The sequence below is a fragment of the Psammomys obesus genome, unplaced genomic scaffold (assembly GCF_907164565.1).
Source record: "Psammomys obesus unplaced genomic scaffold, mPsaObe1.curated_primary_1811, whole genome shotgun sequence".
Lineage (NCBI taxonomy): Eukaryota > Metazoa > Chordata > Mammalia > Rodentia > Muridae > Psammomys > Psammomys obesus.
In genome coordinates this window covers 24,219,788-24,230,458 of record NW_026596039.1, presented here as the reverse complement: position 1 = coordinate 24,230,458, position 10,671 = coordinate 24,219,788, and the positions used below count along the sequence as shown (strand labels likewise).

Here is a 10,671-nt window from a genome sequence, read left to right as displayed (position 1 = left end):
CTAGGACAGTAAGGATGATGGAACAAATAGGTTGAGGTGAGGCTTCCAGCATCCTCCTCATGAAGAATATTAAGGTACACTGTCTGTTGTCAGCTCAGAAGGCGATCCTGGTAGGAAGTGTCTAAAAAGGACAAATCATGAGATCAGCTAAATCTCAGGATCCACACCGTTACACTAACCCTAAAATGGGCAAATCCCTTTGCCTCCCAAGCTCTATTTCCCTGGAAGAATGGTGGTCTTAACCCTATTCCTGGGTTCTTCACACAAACTCAGTCCTCTAGATGTCCCGGCATTTGAGAGAAACTGGAACCGTTAACGCCTTTCACATTGGGCAAGACTTACTGGGGAAAGCCTTACCAGTCTGGTCGGGCATAGTTGAAAAACTACATCACCCAGAAGACTATACTGCGCTCAGGCCCAATAATGGAGCAGGACGGGTGCACTTCTGGGTTGCTCGCCGCAGACGCCATTGCCTTAGCACTTTGGTTCCCAGGGGGCTTGAGTTAACTAAATGCCGGAAGCCTAGGCTTGTAGCCGCGTTCTGGATGGTCTCCTCCGGGGAGCAGCGACCTCGAAGCACTCGTCCTTCAGCGTGCAGCAGTCAAGGGCAGCGGTTTGTCATTTCCACGGAAGATCCCGCGGTCCCGAGTCCAGCCGATTTCTGTGGTCCCCTGGCCAAGGCCAGACCGGCGTGGGGAGGTTGAGCCGAGGCCTGCAAGGCGCTCCATCCACCTCATCCTGCCCACGAAAAGTCCAACTATGGCGTTCGGGAAGAAACATACACAGGTGAGTTGTGAGCTTTAAATCGCTCCTCATCCGAAGGCCCCGGTGAGCTCTACCGTTGTCATTTTTGGGGAGGGCATAGTAGGGCCACCTAATTTGTTAGTGGTTCTAGATGCCGCCTAAAGCAGGGAACTTCCCAGAGACTCATTCTCCAACCAAGGACTATTCATGGAGATAACCTAGAACCCTGACAATGCAGCCACTTCTGATGAGGACTGATAGACTAAGATCAGAATGAAGGAGAGGAGAACCTCCCCTATCAGTGGACTTGGGGAGGGGCATGCATGCAGAAAGGGGGGGGATACAAAATGAATAAAGTGTAATTAATAAAAGTTAAATAAAAAATTTTAAAAAATGACACAGTGGAAAAAAAAAAAGATACTCAGTTTGAACTATAGTTTCCGGAAGGAAGCTGCATCTGACAGCAGATTGACTGATTAGAATGCCAGTGAATGAGAAGGGATTGGTACTTTGCAGGTCAAGACCCTGTTTACCCTGTTTAATTATCTTGGGCTATCTTTAACCCCCTTATAATTATTCCTTGCTTACCTCAGTGTCTGACTTAATATCATTGTGAAACATAGACGAAACATTTTGGATGTGTTAGCTTAGCAGACCTCTAACTTCCACCAACCAGAAATCTTAAATCAATCAATCAATCAATCAATCAATCAATCAGATAGCATTTGAAGCCTGTAGCGAAAGTTTCTTCACTGAACTCTAACCTGCCTGCCTGATATATATGTGAGTTGTCGAGAGCAAGAAGGTAGATGTAGTTAGTATAACAACAGTTATATTTTATTATGATGTCATCACATAATGTCCACACACTAAAGGTTGTTCACCTGTGCCATGTATCTTAGCTGAATGACAGTTCCAGTCTCTAAAGGAAGTCTCTTTGAGGGTTAGGATCCTGGGATAAACTCTCCAACTGTAGGGCAGATTAAGCTGGTATCTCTCCAGATGTGCAAAGCAGAACGTTGCTCTTGGTCTCTGCTTATATACTGTCCAGTGGGCATCATGCGGTTCTAGGACAGTGTCTGGCTATCTTGAGTGAGTGATGTCACTGGATTCTAGTTATCAGGTACAGCCCTGGATGTAGTGGAGTTCCTGACTAAGCTATTTTTATATGTCTAAGAGGCATTTTTACTATATCATTACATGAGTGTATTTGCAAATATCTTGATGTATGCCCTTCCTTGTTTTGTATCTTAAAACCTTTGGAACATGGCATTTGGGTTAACCTAAATCTGAGTTCCAGGGTCATGGTTCCCATATTTGGCTTCAGAATAAACTCTTACGTGCTTTGAGGTGAGAGCTGTGCTTTTTATGTTATCATGGATAAGTTGTTGCAAGAGTAAATGATGCTCCAGTCATACTATTAACTCCTACTATGCCTGGGGGGAGCCACCCAGACTGACAGACCTCTGTGCAGCAGTGCTGAATTGGGAAAGGCAAGGAAGCTAGGGCAGTCCTTTTAGAGAGACATGCTTGGAGGAATTCAAGGTATATTGGCCATTTAAGGAGGTCCAGCCAGTACCTATGAGGTTACTGTAGCCTTCTCCATATTAGCCTCCAATCATGAGAGCCACAGCTGGCATTATTAATCCATGACCATTTGTGTTTCCTAGTTTTGAAGTGTCTTAGCATTAGGGACAAGGGCTGTAACAATCCAGCAGGGAAAAAGAGGGACATCTCCTTGTGGAATTTCTCTGGGAGTCTAGGAGGCCTAAGAAAAGTCTAGGCCACTCAGGAATCTGATCAGGGCTTTGTCTCAAGTAGATTCTACTACCTTTCTTGTTGTTCTTGTATTCAGACAAGGTTTTACTCTAGCCGAGGCTGGCCTCAAATTCTGTGTCAGCCCCCATAGTGCTGGGAATACAGATGTGAGCCACCACAACCAACTCATGCACATTTCTTGTGAAGCCAGCTAAAATATCTAGTCTTGTTAGAAGGGTATTTTTCAGAAGTGATTAAGTGGATTTATCAGAAAAAAAAAAAAAAAAAAAAAAAAGAACAGAAACACTATACAAACTCACTAGGCTAGTCTCAAACTCACAGATATCTGCCTGCCTCTGCTCCCAAGTGCTGGATTAAAGTGTGTGTCACAAGTGCCTGGCTATAAAAATCTATCTTTCTTTCTTTCTTTCTTTCTTTCTTTCTTTCTTTCTTTCTTTCTTTCTTCTCTCTCTCCCCCTCCCTCCCTCCCTCTCTCTCTCTCTCTCTCTTTCTTTTTTTCAAGACAGGGTTTCTCTGTAGCTTTGGCTGTCCTGGAACTCAGTCTGTAGATCATTCTGGCCTCGAACTCACAGAGATCCGACTGCCTCTGCCTCCCAAGTCCTGGGATTAAAGCCGTACACCACCACCACCTGGCCATAAAAATCTTTCTTAAGTGATATGTTTGCATAACAGTATGTGCACATGAGTACAAGTGCCCTCCAAGGCCAGAACAGGCCATCCAATACCTGGTGCAGGAGATAATGATGTGAGTGCTAGGAGCCAACCTCAGGTCCATTGTTGTTAGCCTCCGAGCCAGCTCTTCAGCTCTGTAACTCCTTTTTGGAATAAGTTTGTTATTTTAGATTCTCTTTGCTATTAATGGAGTATCAAGATTGCTATTACAACTTTAAACCCATGTGCAAATCCTTCCATAGTAGCATGTGATTCCAGCTTAGTTGGTAAAGCGCTTTAGCCTCAAGTTACTGCTCTGTGAAGACCTGATTGATGGTGACCTCAGCGACTGTAGAACATTAAGAATATTTTCACAGCGAGCATTAGAGAATTTCTCTTTTAAAACTTCCTGTTGTCCGACAGAACTATTGTTTTTTTTTGTTTGTTTGTTTATTTAGTGTGCATGCATGCATGTTAATGGGTGAGGAGATCAGAGGACTACTTAAGGGAGTTGCTTCTCACTTTCCACCATGTGGGTTCAGGGCTTGAATTCAGGTCATCAGGCTTGACAGCAAGTACCTTTACCCATTGCGCCATCTTGGCAGCCCTAGAGAATTACTGTTGTGAACTGTCATGGAGAGGCTCTGCCTGTTAGCTGTACAGCATCACCTTTGTTTCTTCATTCCTCTGGTTCCTAGAATGCTGTAGTTCCACACATTTTTGCTGATGTTATCTGTCCTTCTGGTTTTGTGTGGGGTAGTGGTCTTTTCCATATTTGTTTGTTTATGCTATATATTTCAAAGCTTTATTTATGGTATGTGTGTGTGCATGCATGTAACAGCTTGAGAATAGAGGTCAGAGGACAACTGGAGGGAATTCGTTCTCTTTCCAGGTATTGAACTCAAGTTGTCAGGCTTAGTGGCAAGTGCCTTTACCCACTGAGCTATCTTGCTTTTTTTTTTTTTTTTTAAGACAGAGTCTCACATAGCCCAGGCTGGCTTTGAGCTTGCTATATATAGCCCAGGTTGGCTTCATGCTGGGATTATAGGTGTGAGTTGCCAGGCTCTGATGACTCTTGCATGGGCAGCCTTTCTCTATCTACCTGTGTTCCCTGAGCATCATCTTCCAAATCCTGGGTCCCAGAATGGAACATGTGTCTGAAGAGACGCTGTGTGGTTTGGGCCTTCGTCTCTCTTAACCTCTTTCAGAGAGGCATGGGCCAGCTCTTCTCATCAAACCCCAAGGCTAACACTGATTCCTCTCTTTGACTTTGCAAGGTGTCTCTGACCTTTGAAGATGTGACTGTGGCTTTCACCCAGGAGGAGTGGGGGCAGCTGGATCCTGCTCAAAAGAGTCTATACTGGAAGGTAATGATGGAAATCTCTGGGTTCCTGGTCTCTCTGGGTAAGGCTTTCTACTCTAAATTTTTTAAAATTTATTTTACTCATTTTTATACACATTGGTACACATGTGTTATATGTGGAGTTCAAAGGGCAACTTGCAGATACTCAGTTCTCTTCTTCCACCGTATGGATCCTAGGAATCAAACTCAGATTGCCAGGATTGGTGGCAAGCAGCTTTATCCACTGCACCACTTCCACTACCAGCAGCAGCTTTTTGTTGTTGTTGTTTTTTATTCTTGACACAGGGTTTCTCTGTGTATCCTTGGCTGTCTTGAACACACTTTGTAGACCAGGCTAGCCTCTAACTCATAGATATCCACCTGCCTCTTCCTTCGTGAGTGGTGGAATTACAGATGTGTGCCACCATGCCTGGCTGTACCATCAGCTTTTTAAAAGCAAGATCTCTCATTCTGTAGTGCAGGATGACCTGGAATCACACTATGTAGCTTAGGTTGACCTCAGACTCATGGGAAATCCTCTTAGGGTTACATGCACATTTGTGTGTGCACATGCACACTCATACACACACACACACACACACACACACACACACACACACACAGTAGTTTAAATTAGAAATGTCCCATAGACTCAGGTGTTTGAACAGGTGGTCCTTGGTTGGTGATGCCGTTTGGAGAGGTTATGGGGAAGTGCAGTCTTGCTAGAGGAAGCACGTCACTGGGGTTAAGCCTAAAAGCCTCACCTTACTTCCAGTTCACTGTGATTCATGCTTGTGATTAGTGATAGGACTTTTCAGCTTCTTGCTGCTACTGCCATGCCTGCTGATTTTGTGTCTCTCTGCTAACATGAACTCTTATCCTGCTGAAACCCAAATGAACTCTTCCTTCTACAAGGTGCCTTGATCATGGTGTTTAATGACAGCAAAAGAAAGTATCTAACATACACAAACATAAACAATACAATAAGTCTTTAAATATAAATAAATAAGAAGACCTTTCTGGTCTCATTTCACATGTTCCTTTCAGCCCAAGATGCACAGTGCTTCGGTCCGCCTGGGCTCCTTGCTATTTCTCTGCAGGCTGCCTGTCCTGTTCTCCATCAAGAACGCCCTTGGTGTTTTCCTTTGCTTAGGACTATGCTTAATATAATGCAGCTTTTCACGTCACATCTTTTCTTTTTCTCAGCACAGTCAGCATCTTCTTAAAAGGTCTTTCCCCACCCTTAAATACCCTGAACAGTGATGTGGCTCAATGATAAAGGTGCTTGGCACCGAGCCTGATGACCTGACTGATTCCCAGGCCCCACATAGTGGAAGGAGAGAACTGAATCCCACAAATTGTTTTCTAATCTTCATCCATGCACACACACACACAAAACAGACAAAAAATGTTTAATGTATAGTTTTTTTTTATACTACAGTGAAGTATTAAAGTGTAGTCACTGAGTGTGCCCTTCCCTGACCTCTGCTTTCTGCAACTAATTTATCTTCCTATGTAAGCCCTGCCTCATCACCACCTACTATTCTGTCTCTGCTATTGACCCCTCTTGGAGTTTGTGGCGTTCTCCATTTTGTGCAGACTCTTGGGTGTCCAGAGTCTGCAGCCCAGTCTCTGGTGTCCCATCCCAGAGTTGGTCCTTTTCTCATTTTCTTTCAATTGTTGTTGTATTTAGTTATTAATATTGGCTATTGTTTTAACTTCTAGTAACACTGTGGGGTGCCATTTGTTGTAGGCGGCTATTAATATTTACTATGGGTTTAACTTCTGGTAACGCTGTTGTTAATCCTCAGCAGCTGTAAAACCAAATCACCACACAGAGACTGGGTTTTTAGTTAATCTAGAACACAATGCTGGGCAATATTTACTCCCTCCTAAACCTCCAAGGCCTCAGTTTCCTAACATTTAGATTTCCCACATTATACTTGCTTTTTGTGAAATCTTAGGTCTGGTTCATGCTCCAAGTCCTCCAAGCTCTCTCCTCCCGCTCTGCTCTCCTCGTGCTCCTCTTCTCGAGCTCCTCCTCCTTCTCGCCCCTTCCTGTTCTCTAGCTCCTCCCCTCTTTCCTGTCCTCTGGCTCCTCCCATTGCACAACATTGTATCTAGTTGCTTTATTTGTGTCCTGTTTACACAAGAGTGAGTATCACAATGCAATATCCAGATTGAAACCAGAGAGTTGGGGGTGGGGAAATCAGCATTTGAATTAACAAGGGTAAGGCATATACATTTTAAAAGAACATTATACCAACAAATTGTTTTTTTTTAATTGTTGTGCACATATATACACCTACTTGTCTGTATGTGTACCACATGTATGCATAGTATTGGAGGGTTTGGAGCCCCTAAAACTGGACTTAGAGGCTGCTGTGATCTGCCCATGTGGGTGCTGGGAAGCAAAAGGAGGTCTTCTGCAGCAGCAGCAAGTGCTCTTAACGGTTGACCTATCTTTTGCTCCTTAAAACTTTTTAGCCCAGGACCTCTTATCCAGTCCCACTGTGTCCCAGCATCATCTGCTTAGATGTGAACATACTGAATATCCATTTCCATTGCTCTTGTCGGTGTAAGTCAGTTGTTACAGGAAAAGCGTTCAGAATAACATTGCAGTACAGTCCATGTGCGTGTCAACCATTGCATCCACACTTACCATTGCCATTACTAGGATCCTCATGACAAATGTCCCAGTTGTGCCTGCACTCCACACCTTCTGGATTTTGTGGTTAAACAGTACATAGAAAAGAGATGGCTGGGATTCGGTTTCTGCTTTAGTTTAGCCATCTTGCCCCCCTCCCCATGATAAAATCTGAACCTTGATTTGTCCATGTATAAAATGGACATAGCATCTATCTGGGATGCTATGAGGAAATTCCAAAATAAAATCTGTATCGAATCTTTGACCTACAGGAAGAACACTATAAAACTTTTTTTTTTTCTCTGAGTAATAGCCCTGGCTGTCCTGGACTTGCTCTGTAAAACAGGCTGGCCTCGAACTCTTAGAGATCCGCCTGCCTTTGCCTCCTGAATGCTGGGATTATTATTTCTTTTGCTTATTGTTTCTTTTGTTTCAGCAGAAAAAAAAAAAAACAGACTAATACAGATACCTTATTTTTGGGTTTTGGAGGCTTTTTTGTTTTATTTCATTTTGTTTTGGAGGAAGGTTTTCTTATGTAAACAGGCTGTCCTTATGTCCCTGTGTTTCTCAAGTGCTGGAATTACAGATGAGTGCTGTCATCCCCAGTGTGACACACTGCACTTAAAATGTTTGCTATGACCCTCTGTCCGGGAATCAAACCCAGGCTCTGGGTTTTGGCAGCAGGTGCCGTTATCTACTGAGTGACCTCGCCAAACAAGGATTAGTTTCTAATGGAGTGTGTAGCCTGACACTGCAAACTTAGTTGGTGAGTTATGTTTCACCTTTTGTTTTTGTTGTGTTTGTTTTTGAGACAGGGTTTCTCTCTGAAGCCTTGGCTGTCCTGGATTCTCTTTGTAGACCAGGCTGTCCTGGACTCTCTTTGTAGACCAGGCTGGCCTTGAACTCACAGACATCCTCCTGCCTCTGCCCCCACAGAGTGCTGGGAGCTTGGGCGTGTGCCACCACTCCTGGCATGTTTCACCTTTTTTTTGTGTTGATGGGAGCAGCTTCATTTCAAGGTCCAGACCACATCCTGTGAGAGTGAGGGTATTTATCTTGTTTCACCAAAATCCTCAAGTATGTTTTTTTCCTGTTCTCCCTGAAGGGTATCCTGTTCAAAAAGTGGAGCTATTATGCCAGCCGGAGCAAGTGCAGGAATCATGGACTGTGGCAAAGTCCCTCTCTGAAAGTACCTGCTTAGGTAAAAGTCCAGGTTTGGACTGGTGGAACAGCATGGAGGTTTGGACCAGGGATCTCCTGGGAAGGTTTTTTTTTTTTTTTCTCCCTCTAGAGATTTTTATTTATGTGTCTGAGGATATGCCACACGTATGTAGGTGCTCTAAGAGGTCAGAAGAGAGTGCCAGACCCCCTGTAGATGAGGTTATAAGCCACTGTGAGTCACCTGATTCCAGTGCTGGGAATTGAACTCAGGTCCTTTGAAAAATCAGCAAGTTCTTAACTACTGAGCCATTCTCCTGGGACACTTCTTAGTATCTCACTTCAGGATTTGGAGCTGTGGAACCCTGTGATCTGTGGCCCTTCTGATTCTCCCAGCCCTGTCCCTTTTGTCACCTCTCTTGGGAATGAGTCAGATTCATAAGTTACTGTCTCAGGACGCTCTCCCTCTACCTGCATGGGCTTGGCCTGGCTTCATGGTCACCAGTTCTGTGGCTCTCATGACATGGATCGGTCACTTATTGGTTTAAATGTGTGCATTACTTCTATTGCTGTGCTAAATGCCATGACCACATTAACTTACAGAAGAAAGGGTTTATTTGGCTTATGGTTCATGAGGGATAAGAGTCCATCATGGCAGGGAAGTGAGATCACAAGCAGCAGAGTTGGCAGCTGGAGAAGCTTATATCTTCAGCCACAGTCCAGAAGCAGAGAGCACTCCGGGAATGGCGCATGGCTTTTAAAACCTCAAAGCCTGCCCCAATGATGTATTCCTCCAGCAGGGTTAACCCCTAAGCCTCCTAATCAGTGCCAGCAGCTGGAGATGTGTATTATATGCCCACGGGGAATGCCGTCATTCACACCACTGAGGTAAGCATGACTAAGCCATGCCAGATTCCAGGCTCACTGGGTCAGGATGTAACTTTTTCTTACCCATTGCAGTATCTGTGAACAGCTGAGAGCTTTGTGCCACACAGCTGTTCAGGGGCTGACACACATTCTGTCAGCAGCTTGTTGCTGTAAGGTTTTCTGCCATTTTCCAGGGACTGAGACAGGAAGACATGTCCTACCCACTTCTAGGAACACCAGTTCTTTTTATCTATCTATCTATCTATCTGAGACAGGGTCTTTCTGTATAGCCTTGGCTGTCCTGGATACTCTGTGGACCAAGCTGGTCTCATACTCACAAAGATCCACCTGCCTCTGCCTCCCAAGTGCTGGGAATAAAGGTGTGAGCCACCACCACCTGGCCAGGGACACCAGTTCTATTAAAAGAACTAGGCATTTGGTCTTCCTGGGGCCTGCAGGGCTGGGATATGTTACTGAGCTATGTATCGAAGAAGAGCAGATGTTTTATCAACATCTGTTAGTGGCCTGCACCCAGTCTGTCCCTGGAAATTGATGGCAATCATTAAGCATGGGGTTCCTTCAGAAAAGATAGAATCACTTCATGTGTTGATACACCAGCATCAGTGTCTGAGCAGGAGGAGGATATGTCTAAAGCTCTATTACTTTTTGTTTACTAAATGCCTTGAGAATTCTAATGTGCCTGTGCAGCCCATGTGGAAGTGAGTTATGTGTGGCCTTTATACCAGATTAGTCATATCTAGTAAATATTCCGCACATTTCTCTCCAGACACCTTAGGAAGAGGTGTCCTTTCTCAGTCTCCCAATTCCATTCACAACTCTGTTCTACCTACTACCCTTTCTAACCTTCTTGTTCATGGGAGTCACTAAAGGTGGCCCCTTGCTCATGTCTCCCTGAATAGTCTGCTGGGTTAGATCTCAGTGGCCCTGTATTCACAGTGTCACGTGGGCCTGTTAAAGCCAGGTACCGTCCATGTGTTGGTTGGCATTTGGGCTTAATGCTTAAAAAATTATTTTACATTTATTTTTTTAGGGGTTGGTGGCACATGTGTGAAGGCCAGAGAACAGCTATGGAGCTGGTTTTCTCCTGACTTTACCAAAGATGGTATTAGCACCTGGATTGAACAGCCAGTAGTGTCTTTACTCTGAACCATATCTCCACATACCTCTTGCCCAAGCCAAACCTTTTTTATTTTTATTTATTTTTTTGAGACAGAGTTTCTCTATTATGTAGCTCTAGCTGTCCTCAAACTCACTATGTAGACTAGGCTGGCTTTGAACTCCCAGAGATCCACATGTCCCCGCTTCCCAAGTGCTGAGATTAAAGGCATCTACCACCATGCTAGTTAGTTATCTAAGTCAAACCTTCTAATTATATAATTTGCTTTTCTTGTGAAGCCAAGCCTTTCCCTGAGTCATCTTTTTTTTTTTTTTTTTTTTTTTTTTTTTTTTTTTTTTTTTTTTT

The 10,671-nt window shown here is 44.1% G+C and overlaps 1 protein-coding gene across 1 annotated transcript in view; it reads left to right on the top strand.

Moving 5' to 3' along the window:
• The first annotated feature begins 416 nt into the window (after window positions 1-416).
• LOC129687369 (zinc finger protein 160-like) overlaps window positions 417-10,671 on the top strand; it is a 45,853-nt gene continuing 35,598 nt past the window's right edge. Inside the window, 4 exon segments of the mRNA XM_055621707.1 lie at window positions 417-786; window positions 4,452-4,578; window positions 8,269-8,364; window positions 9,122-9,209. The gene's annotated coding sequence lies outside the window, so the exon portion shown is untranslated.